Below are 11,986 nucleotides of genomic sequence, written 5' to 3' on the forward strand. Positions count from 1 at the left end.
GAGTGTGATGGAGAGAGGAAGAGACAGAGGCAGAGATCAAACCAGATGGAGAAAAACAGCCAGACAGGGGCACAAAAAAGATTCACCTGAAACACCTCTTCTCTGAGATAATTCATGGCTCTGCTTGAGTCCTCAATTTATGTCACTATCCATGCTGGGCCACTCCTACTTTTGATTTGAACAGACATTTACATCTTGGCAAAACAATCTTCTTCGCCAAATGAAATGCGGCATGCTCATCCGTCTCTGAGGCCAACAGGCAGAGAATGCAATAATTCAGTTGTATTTGGATGTTCCTTTGCTTCGTGCCCATTTGACGACTGAGCTCTGGTGGCTGGTTCCAGATGGTCCTCAAGGTGAGGCATTTGATCAGTATCCTACATTTCAAAATGTGTGTGTAATTACATAAACTCTAGTTTTTTTTTAATGAGACACATAATTTCATGTGCAATGCTACTGCCATCTGACAAAATACTGTTAAGTTGAACTCTCCACTGGAAGCGTGTCCTTCCCTCATAAGATCAGCAATACCACGCACTTTACTGAAAGGCACAAACCATTCGAAATCTGGCAAGTGGACAACCTGTCAGTGAAGCGTTGCCTCTCCACTGCTCCTGGTAACGCGACCGTCTGTGTACTCTGTGGGCTGTATATCTTGCATTTAACTATTTCGTCATTGGTAACAAATTTAAGTTCTGGTCATGAGCAGAAGCCAAACAATATCAAATCATGGAATACAAGGGAAGGTAAAGATTGTTGTCAATCAAAGGAAAAGATGTGTGAAGCTGAATTTGGGGGTTGGGGGGCGGCGGCGGGGTGGGGGGGGGGGGTCACCATGTGGTGCAGTGGGAATAAACAGGTGATTTGAAAAATAGGTTACATGAAAACAACATGTATAAAGCTTACATTAAAGCCCAGGCATGGGGATTCGGAACACTTTTGAATTCAATAAAGCGAGACTAACAGAATAATGCATTGAGAGAAAACAGCATTAAATTAAACTAGCGAGAGACATAAACATGTCTTTTTAAAAGCTTTCCCCTGTGTTCCATGATAAGATCTTGTGGGACTCCTGCTAATGATTAGGTCCTAAATTTGTCACAAAAGATGAAAGAACTAAAATCTTTGATTTTCGTGGAAGCTGAGCAGATACAGAGCACACAGACTGTCACATTACCAGGAGCAGTGGTGAGGCAACACTTCACTGTCTGGTTGTTCACTTGCCAGATATCAGGTGGCTCTGAGTCAAGTGCACATTGCTGGTGATCTTATGAGGGAAGGACGTTGCATCGAGTGGATTGATCAACATAAGAGTGTTCCTTCAGATAACTTGCTTCTCACAATAGCTTCACACGTAAAATCATTTACGTTGTTTAAAAAAACAGCCAGGTTTTTTGAACAGCTGTTGAATTGTTGGATGCCGAGGTAACGTCTCACCTTGAGGAGAGTGTGGAACCAACCACCAGTGTATTGTCTTCAAATTAGCCCAAAGCAAAGGAACATGCAAATGCAATCAATGTCTTTGTTTTGCACTTTGCATTCTATCCCTGCTGACATGAGAAACGGATGGATGTGCTGTGTTGAAGATCGTCGGCCAAGAGATTGTTTTGAAAGATGTACTCAATTGGAGGAATGCAAATTTTGACAGTGTTAGGCAAGAACTTTCAAAAGTGTGTTTAAATATTCACAGGTAAAGGGACACCTGGAAAATGGGAAGGCTTCAAAAGTGAGATGGTGAGAATCCAGAAACTGTGCTTTCCTGCTCGTGAGACGGGTCGGCTAGGAATGTTGGATGACGGCAGAAATTGAGGCTTTTTCTGAAACAAAGAGGGTTGCAGAGGCCAGGAATAGATAGCAGGGATCAAGTGAATCCCGAGGAGAGTAGAGAGTCAGTGCATGTAATTGTATGTAAGGAGGAAAGCAGGAAGGTGTAAAGGGGAAACAGGATAGCTTTGGCAAATGAGAGTAAGGAGAATCCAAAGGAATTCCACAAATACATGCGGATAAAACCAAGTAACTGGGGAGCAACTCATATTCCGCCTGGGAACCCTGCAGCCTAATGGTATCAATGTGGACTTCACCAGTTTCAAAATCTCCCCTTCCCCTACTGCATCCCTCAACCAGCCTAGTTCGTCCCCTCCCCCCACTGCACCACACAACCAGCCCAGCTCTTCCCCCCCACCCACTGCATCCCAAAATCAGTCCAGCCTGTCTCTGCCTCCCTAACCTGTTCTTCCTCTCACCCATCCCTTCCTCCCACCCCAAGCCGCACCCCCATCTACCTACTAACCTCATCCCACCTCCTTGACCTGTCCGTCTTCCCTGGACTGACCTATCCCCTCCCTACCTCCCCACCTATACTCTCTCTACCTATCTTCTTTACTCTCCATCTTCGGTCCGCCTCCCCCTCTCTCCCTATTTATTCCAGCTCCCTCTCCCCATCCCCCTCTCTGATGAAGGGTCTAGGCCTGAAACGTCAGCTTTTGTGCTCCTGAGATGCTGCTTGGCCTGCTGTGTTCATCCAGCCTCACATTTGATTATCTTGGAATTCTCCAGCATCTGCAGTTCCCATTATAACTGGGGAGACAATACGGCTCGTTAAAGATCAACTTATGTGTGGAATAGGTGGAGATGCGGAGAGATACTATATGAGTAATTTGCATCAGTTTTTATTGTGGAGGAGGATATGGAAGCCAGGTAATTTGGTGAAGTAAATAGTGATGTCTTCTTATAAATTCCCACATTACAGCGGAGGAGGTGTTGGATTCCTTAAATGACTGAACGGTGGATAAATCCCCGGGACCTGATCAGGTGTCCCCTGGAACTCTGTGGGAAGCTCGGGAAGTGATTGTTGCGCCTCTAACTGAGGTATTTGTATCATCGATGCCACAGAGTTTGGCTAAAGTGGTCTCACTGTTTCAGAAACATGGTAAAGGAAAGCCAGGGAACTATAGAAGAGTGAGCCTGACATCAGTGGTGGGCACGCTGTTGCAGGAAACCCTGAGGGACAGAATTTGGATGTATTTGGAAAGGCCAGGATTGATTAGGGTTGGTCAGTATGGCTTTGTGCATGGGAAATCGGATCTCACTAACTTGATTGAGTCTTTTGAAGAAGTAACAAAGTGGATTGATGAAGGCAGAGCGTTTTGTGTGATCTATATGGAGTTCAGTAAGGCATTCAACAAGGTCCTGCATGGTAGACTGGTTAGTGACGTTAGATGACGTGAAATACTGAGGGAACTAGCCATTTCGATGCAGAACTGGCTTGAAGGCAGAAGGCAGAGAGAGGTGGTGGAAGGTTTCATTTCAGATTAGAGACCTGTGACCAGTGGTGTGGCACAGGGATTGGTGCTGGGTCCGCTCCTTTTCCTTGTTTGGATGTGAGAGTATGACATGAAAATGAGTCGCGCATTGGACATAGAATCATAGAAAATTGGAGCAGCAGGAGACCATTCAGCCCTTCAAGCTGTGGGATGTTTTATTTGTTGAAGAAACAAAAGGAAGCTGGAGAGGATTGCAGCCAGGAGAGACGGAGAGAAAGGCCTCTCAGATTCACAGTGAATTGAATTAAAGTGGCGAATGACGTGATTCTCAAATTGTATCATCCTGCCCCCACACGTCGCACATTGCTCTGACATAATAACAAGTCTTTCAGGAGAGTTTCACATTAAGGGTTTAATTTCCACCTTTGGGGGAGCCCTGTCTGCCAGGGGCTCGCTGGGGGTCTACCTGTTTGTGTCAAATCCCAAGGCCCCAGTTACTTTAACCCCAGGCTTCAAATCAGTTTTAAAGCTACAAGGCCACAATCCAACAGGACCCTGTTAACTAGTGGCCCATTAAAAAAAAACAGGGGCTCACAGAAGAAATCAAACCTCGGGGTAATAACCAGAAACAGCTCACATGGGCACCGCGGAGTGTTGCCTGTTGTACAGGCCTCAGGCCTCAGAGCTATGGTTCCCCCGTCTTGGAGGATGGTCTTGTACAAAGATCACCCTGTCCCAAAGTCACTCTCTCTCTCTTTGGATCTTCTGAGTGAACAACAATTCCCATGGGAGGAACGAGACAGGATTAGTTAAAGGAGAAAGTATGAACAGCAGATGCTGGAGACAGAATCAATACAGGGTGGGGCTGGAGGAACACAGCGGGTCTGGCAGCATTTGAGAAGCAGGAAAGTTGACATTTCAGGTCGACAGCCCCCCAACCAGGATTGCAAGGGTGAAAGGAGCTGGGAAATAAATAGAGGGAGAAGGGGTTGGGCTGGGGAGGGTAGGTGGGATGGTGATTGGTGAATGCAGGTAGGGGGCAGTGGGGATTGTGTCAGTGCAATGGGAGGGCCAGAGAGGTGGGAATGAACATCGACGGGTTGTGTCAGGACTAGGGGTTGTGGGTGAATGGGAGTGTTGGACAGAGGACAAGGCCGGTGGTGGGGAGATTGTAAAACTGGTGAATTCTACGTTCAGGCCATTGGGCTGTCGGCCCCCGAGGCGGAATTTGAGGTGTTGTTCCTCCAGTTTGTGTGCAGTATCACTGTGGTACTGGAGGAGGCCTGAGATGGACATGACACCAAGGGAGTGGGAGGGGGAGTTAAAATGGTTGGCAACCGGAAGGTGTTGTTGATGATAGCGTACAGAGCGTAGCTGCTCTATGAATTAGTCACAGAGTCTGCGCTTGGTCTCGCTGGTGTCGAGGAAGCCACAATGGGAGCAACAGATACAGCAGATCAGTTTGAAGGATCTATGGGTGAACCCCTGTCAAATAAAAGAAAGTTTGCCTGGGGGCTTGGACAGAGGTGGAAGGGGAGGTGCAGGTGAAGCACCTCCCACGGTTACAGGGAAAGGTACTGGGTGTGGTGGGGCTGGTGGAGAGTGTGGAGTGGATGAGGGAATCGCAGAGTGAGTGGTCCCTGTGAAAGAAACGTATGGGTGGGGAGGGAAATATCTCTTTGGTGGTGGGGTTGGATTGCAGATGGACGAAGTGACGGAGGATGATGTGCTGGTTGCGGAGGTTGGAGGGATGGTACGTGAGGACCAGGGGGATTCTGTCCTCAGGTTTGTTGTGGGGAGGTCTTTTGAGGGCATAAGTGTGGAAATGCAAGAGTTGCTGTTGTTGGCATTGTGGATCACAAGGAGAGATGGCACAGCAAGATCCCAGTGACTCCAGTCTCAGCAGAACACTGACAATCTCTCAGCAGCATTTACAGTTACTCATCAGTTACAGATTGAGTTTATCTGCTGGGCTCGTTTCAAAAACTTCAAAAGCAAGTAATTTGCTGCTTTGAACACTCACTGCCTGCCACAATGGTATTGCAGACATTGCTGCACAGCGAGATCTCTGTTAAACAATACAGCAGCAAACAGCCTGATCATCTGATTCCTTTATCCTCTGTGACACTGCTTAAATGTTCACTGTTTGCAGGAACTCCAGAAATTACCTCATCTCAAAAGCCTCTCTCTGTCTCTCCCTCCCACTCTCTGCCTTTCTCTCTGTCTCTCTCTCTCTCTGTCTCTGTCTGTGTCTCTCTGTCTCTCTGTCCCAATCTCTCCCTCTATCTCTGTTCCCAGAAACACTAGCACACACAAACATACAACACAGACACAGACATACAATATCTTGACGAGACAGTGAGAGCTGGTGACTCTCTCGATAGACAGACGGAATAAAGTATTTAAGAAAGAATCTGATGCATTCTTCTCCAGATTTACTCTCAGTGAGGGGTTTATTGTCTCCACCCCTGGAATGTATTGGTTCCCCCCGCACCCCCGAGAGCTCTCTGACACATTGAGATGTTAATGTCAGGACAGGAACCGCGTTGAAACATTCTGAACATTGACATGTTAACTCGAGGGCTGCAGAGATTGACTGTTCCCTGTTTCAATTTAATTTTTAAAAGAAAGCTTTGTTAATTATTTCATTGCAGCTTGAAATTATTCAACATTGATCCCATATGAGCCTCTCAGATTCTCTGACGCTAAAACCACCAACATACAAAGCAGTGGCCAGACGATGGGGATATTTGCTGAGGCTCTCTCCCTGGGGATTTTTAAGCTGTCAGTATGATTCCTCGATATGAATCTCTCTCCCTCTCTCTCTCCGTTCCTCTTTCTGTCTTCGTCCATCTCTCTTTCTGTCCTGCACTCATTGCAGCCATTTCAAACTTGACTTTCACACTTCCCTGGGTAAAGTCACAGGTAATCTGATTGCTCTGTCCTCTGTGATGCTGCACAAGTGTTCATAATCTGCTCGAGCTCCACAAACTAACATTCCTGCTGTTTCACTGTCCAAAATACGTCTCCCTGTCTCCCCTCCTGTCTTTCTTTTTCCAGTGTATCTCTTTCTTTCGCTGTTGCAGTTGTAAGATCCTGCCCCACACAAATCACATATTACTCTTCATTATGCCAAGTGTTTAAGGAGAATTTCACATTCAGGGTTTTAATGTCCTCTTTGGGGAGTCCTGTCTGTTAGACACTCACTGTGGGACGCGGGGGCTAATATGTTTGTATGAAACCCCAAGGCCCCAGTAACTTCAACCCAAGGATTGAAAATTGTTTGAAAATGGCGGAGCCACAATCCAACGGGATTCAATGAACCAGAGGCCCCTAAAAAACCAGGGTCCCCCAGAGGAAATCAAACCTCAGGGTAATAAACAGTCACAAATCACATGGACCCCGTGGGGTGCGGCCTGTTGAACAGGCCTCAGGCCAATGTCCGCCCCTCCCCTCTGGGGGAAATTTCTGTCCAAGGGAAGGATTTCTTGTCCTGTCGCAGTTTTGAAATAAAAATTCCTGTGTGGGATGGGTGGATACAGTGTGACAGAGAAAAGTATTGGAATTGAAATGGGGGGGACATTTTTCAACAAATTACACAGCAAATTACACAGCAAGATGTCATTCCGTCACACAAAATATCTGCCAGCAAACCCAACAATGATCAAATTGGGGAATAAAGTTTGGGGATTGAATCCTGCAAACATCGGGCAGCTGTAAAACTATGAGCTAAACGAAACAGTTGTTGCCACAATCACATTGCTGCAGGCCATCGGAGAACAGCAAAACCTGACAGGCAGCAAAGTACCAGCAGGAAGGTGGGCTCGGTTTTTCTGATGGGTGCTGCTTAAATGTTAAATGCTTGTTGTAACCGCAGGCACTGACATGACCGATACTTCATCAACTCAAACGCCCCTTTCTCTTTCTACTGCCCCTCTCACTTTTTCACCCCCCTCTCTGTCTCACTCCCAATGTCAATTTTATTTTTACACATTATTAGTTTGACATTATAGAAAGTTTATATGAGACAGTTTGACATTTCAGGTTTTAATTCCCTCTTTGGGAAGTCCTGTCTTTCAGATACTCACTGGGGATGGCGGGGCTTCACAAGTTTGTATCAACTCCCAAGGCCTCAGTTACTTTAACCCAAGGCTTCAAACTTGTTTTCAAATGACAGGCCCACAATCTGACAGAACCTCGTGATCCAGAGGCCCCTTTTAAAAAGCCAGGGTCCAACAGAGGGAATCAAACTTTGGGGGAATAACGAGGCAGAACTCGTGGGCACCAAGGAGAACAGCCTGTCAAATAGGCCTCAGGACTCTGGGCCATTCTTGGAGGATGCTCTTGTTCAAAGATGACCTTTGTCCGAAACTCTCTCACTCTGTTTGGATCTTCTGAGTGAGTTACAACTTCCTGGGAGAAAAGAAACAGAATTGGAAAATCTCTCGAGAAATGGCACAAGATCCGAGCGGTTTCCTCTCTCAGTAACATTGAAATATTCAACGTGACAGTGGGAAGTTGATATTTCAGGCCAGATCCTTTTGAAAACTTCACAAAACAGATGAGTTTGTTGATTAGAAGTCTCACTGCTTGCAAAGATGGCATGCTGGCAATTGACGCACAGCCCGATCCCACGTGGAACAGCACGATAATCTGATTCCTTTTTCCCATGCAATTCTGGTCACGTGTTAATTATTAGCTCGAATTTCAGAAACTAACATTGCTGCTGTTTTTCAATCTCAAATACCTCTCCCTCCCTCTCCTCCTGTGAACAGGGTATTCACTCTGTGGAAGGAGTATTCAGCAAACTAATGGAGCGGCAGTTTCTCAGGCTTTGGATCCGAGAACAATGAGAAGAAGAGAACAAAGAACAATACAGCAGAGGAGCAGGCCCTTCAGCCCTCCAGGCCTGTGCCACCTCATTTTTCCATCCCATACAAACACTGTCTTCACATACAGGATCCATATCCCTCAATCCTTTCCCTGTTCATGTATTTGTCCAGGTACTTCTGGAATCCTGTGATTGTGTCGGCTTCCACCATCTCCTCTGGCAGTGAGCTCCAGGCACTCAACACCCTTTGTGTGAAAAACTTGCTGTGCACATCTCTTTCAAACTTCCCCCCACCCCACAAATTGAAACTGCATCCCCCAGTAATTGACACCTCCACCTTGGAAAACGCCTCTTACTTTCCAATGTTAGCAATGCCATTCAAAATCTTGTAAAATTCTATGAAGTCGCCCCTCAACCTCCTGCATTCCAGTGAAGAGAAACCCAGTCTATCTATTCTTTCTACACAGCTAAAAATCCCCATGCCAGGGAACATCCTGGTGAACATATTCAGCACACTTTCCAAAGCATCCACATCCTTCTGGTAGTGTGGTGACCAGAACTGTCCTCACTATTCCAAGTGTGACCCAATGGAAGTTCTATAAAGCTGCCGCATACCTTCCTGTGCTGACACTCAATGCCCCTTTCCACGAAGGTAAACATGCTATCAGCCCTTTTTCCACCTTATTTACCTGCGCTGCCACCGTCAGTGACCTGTGGACCGGCACAACCAGATCTGTCTGCATATCAGCAACCCTAAGTGTTCTGCAATTCACTGCAGAATTTCCACCTGTCAGTGATCTTCCAAAATGCACCACCTCACATTTGTCCAAATTAACTTCCATCTGGAGTTTTTCTATCATTTCATGCCTCCAACTGATCTATATCCACCAATTGTTGTATTTTCCTGAAATTTACAAATTAGACCACCCACATTTTGCTCCAAAGCATTTATATCCCAGCGCTGATCCCTGTGGGGCACCACTATTCACAACGCTCTATTTTGAAAAGCATCCTTCCACTGCTACCTCCTGTCTCCTGTGACTGAGCCACTACTCTGTCCATATTGCCAGGTCACTGTGTGAATTCACTTTTTGTCCCAGTCTGTCATGAGGGATAATATCATCAGCTTTACTGAAGTCCACGTGGACAACATCAACCGTTTTTCCCTAATCAAGCACCTTTGTCACCTCCTCAAAAAATTCAGTCAAGTTAGTGAGGTGGGACCTCCTTTGCACAAAGCCATGCTGTTTATCACCAAATCATACATTTGCTGTGAAAAATGTACAGGCCTTGTTCCTGAGAATCTTTTTTCACTCATTTCCCGATCACTGATGTAACGCTCACGGGCCTGCAATTTCCCGGATTATCCCTGCTACTCGACTACAATGGGAGAACATTGGCTAATCTCCAAACCTTTGGGCCCTCATGTGAGGCCAAAGGTGATACAAAGATGCCTGTCAATGCTCCAGTAATTTGTTCTCTAATATGCTTCAATATTCTGGCACAGATTCCATCAGGACCCAAGGACTCATACTGTTTAATACGCACAAAACATCTTCCTTTGTATCAGTAACTTGGCTTAGAAATTTGACCCTCTACTCCTCGAGATCATCCTTCAACAATTTTGTCTCTTTTTTGAATACCAACACAAAGTACATGTTTATGGTTTCACTGAACCTTTCTGGCTACACTCATAGGTTTGCTCCTTTGTCCTTGCATCGGCCAACCAGTCCAAATTCAATTGGTAAACACGGCTGCAACTGTCTATTGGTAATGTAGAAAGTGAATATTCAACATCGGACCATAGGAACAGGAAGAGGCCATTCAGCCTCTCGAGCCTGCTCTTGCTTATTCGAGCTCATGGTTAATCATCTCCCTCAACGCCATATTCCCAAGCTATCCCTGTATCACTGATTTGATTACTGAAAGGAAATCTTATCAGTCTCCATCTTGGAGTTAATCAATGATCAAGTTTCCATCACTGCCTGGGGTAGGGAATTCACTGGGGTCACCGTTGGAGTGAACAGGCTCCTGTTCTTCCTGATCTGAATTGTTTGTCTTTAATTCTGAGGCTGTGCTCCCGAACATGTAGCCCAACAGCCAGGCAAAACACACTTTCTACATCAATTGTGTCTCTCCGTTGAAGAATGTTGTAACTTTCTGAGAATGTTGCCCATTCTGAAATCTTCTTGTTGAGTACAGATTAAAATCAGCTGATTATTGAAACATTTCTTGATCATTATCCACTTTCAAGCGTTTTCTGATCACAGATTGAATTGCAGGAGATAAATTAACTGAAGCTCTGAACAAAATCTTCAAAAATTTACTCAACAGTAAATACGAAATCATGAACAGTTACTGAGCAATTGTTATGAGAGTACAGCTGAAAAGACACACTCTGGATACGAGCAGAAAAACTGAAAGTGAAAACTATCCTAATAAAGGTAAAGATTTTCCAGCTGGGTGATCGATGCACTGAGTTACTGCTCATCTCGAATGTACGAGGCCAGGCAGTTATACAATATGAACTGCTGGTAAGAGGCTGAGATCATGAAGAGTGGGGAGAGAAACATCTCCAGGGAGTACTGGAAAATATACAATCTGCTCAATTGTTTTTGGCGGAGAAATTCCATATCTGGCAGTACTGTAGCAGTGATTGGTGTCCCAGGGAATGGAAAAACAACAATGGTCTGAAGATTGTTTATGACTGGGAAACTGGAAAAATATACCCACAGTCTGTTTTCAGTTTTAAATTCTGGGATTTGAGCGCTATGAACTATAAAATAAACCTGAGGAGTCTGATCGTGGGTCACGATCCTCATTTTGGGAATATTCTGGGAGGGCGCTGGAAGAATCCAGAGAGGTTGCTGTTTATATTTGACAGTATGATGAGTTTAAGGACTCTGCAGACTTTGCTGAGTCGGAGAAATACAGAACCTGAGTTTGTGTGCACAGATCCCGAATGCTGGGGTGAAGTGTGTGATCTTGTTTACGGTTTAATCCAGCACAAGCTGTTCCCAGGATGTTCAGTTCCAGTGACTACCCACTCCATTACGTTTATTGGAAAAGGCTGACATCCTGGGTTTTTCAGGTGACACATGGAAGGAATATTCCAACATGTTTTTGGAAGATCAGATGGTGGCAGCAGCTGTTCACAAACACATGGAAGAGAATGAGACCCTCCACACCACGAGCGATATTCCTTCGTCCTGCTGGGCCCTTGGTCTGTCACTGCATCCCTTCTTCACACAATGTGACAGGGAGGTCCAGAGGCCATCACCCAACTCTATTCCCACTATATTTACAACATTCTGAGACACCATGGCCAAGAGATTGAAGACCCCCACAAAATGTCACTGAAACTTGGTGAGATGGCCTTCACAGCAGTCTTTGAGAAGAAGATTGTGTCTAGTGATGGAGATCGAGTACGATCTGCAACTTTCCCAGTTCCTGCCTGGATTTAAGATGAACCTTTTCGAGATGGATGGTTCTTTCCACAGTGTGGTTTACACCTTCCCACATCTCACCATCCAAGAGTTTGTAGCTTCTCTTGATGTATTCCTGTCACCACATCCTGTGAATACCCAGAGTCTCAGTGAGGAATACGGTTGATTTCTGATATCTCTGCAATTTATTGCTTGTCTCTTCTCCTCACGGGCAGACTGGAGATTTTTCTGGTTGCTACAACCTGTTGAGAGGTTCACTGCGTGAAGGAGAAGATTTGAAAGTCAGATTGGAAACACAGCAAGTCAAAACTGATAAAAGGAACCTTCTGATTATGTCGCACCTTTTGTTTGAGGATCAGAAAAAAAAATGGCTCAGATTGTACTTGGTTCTGCAGAAATCCTTACGTTTTCTGGGTTGGACCTGAAACCAGATGAGTATGCAGGTC

At 45.5% G+C, this 11,986-nt stretch overlaps 1 pseudogene; it reads left to right on the top strand.

Moving 5' to 3' along the window:
• The first annotated feature begins 4,965 nt into the window (after positions 1 to 4,965).
• On the top strand, positions 4,966 to 11,706 carry LOC132206891 (NACHT, LRR and PYD domains-containing protein 3-like; annotated as a pseudogene).
• The last annotated feature ends 280 nt before the right edge of the window (positions 11,707 to 11,986 follow it).

Source organism: Stegostoma tigrinum, chromosome 44 (assembly GCF_030684315.1).
Source record: "Stegostoma tigrinum isolate sSteTig4 chromosome 44, sSteTig4.hap1, whole genome shotgun sequence".
NCBI lineage: Eukaryota > Metazoa > Chordata > Chondrichthyes > Orectolobiformes > Stegostomatidae > Stegostoma > Stegostoma tigrinum.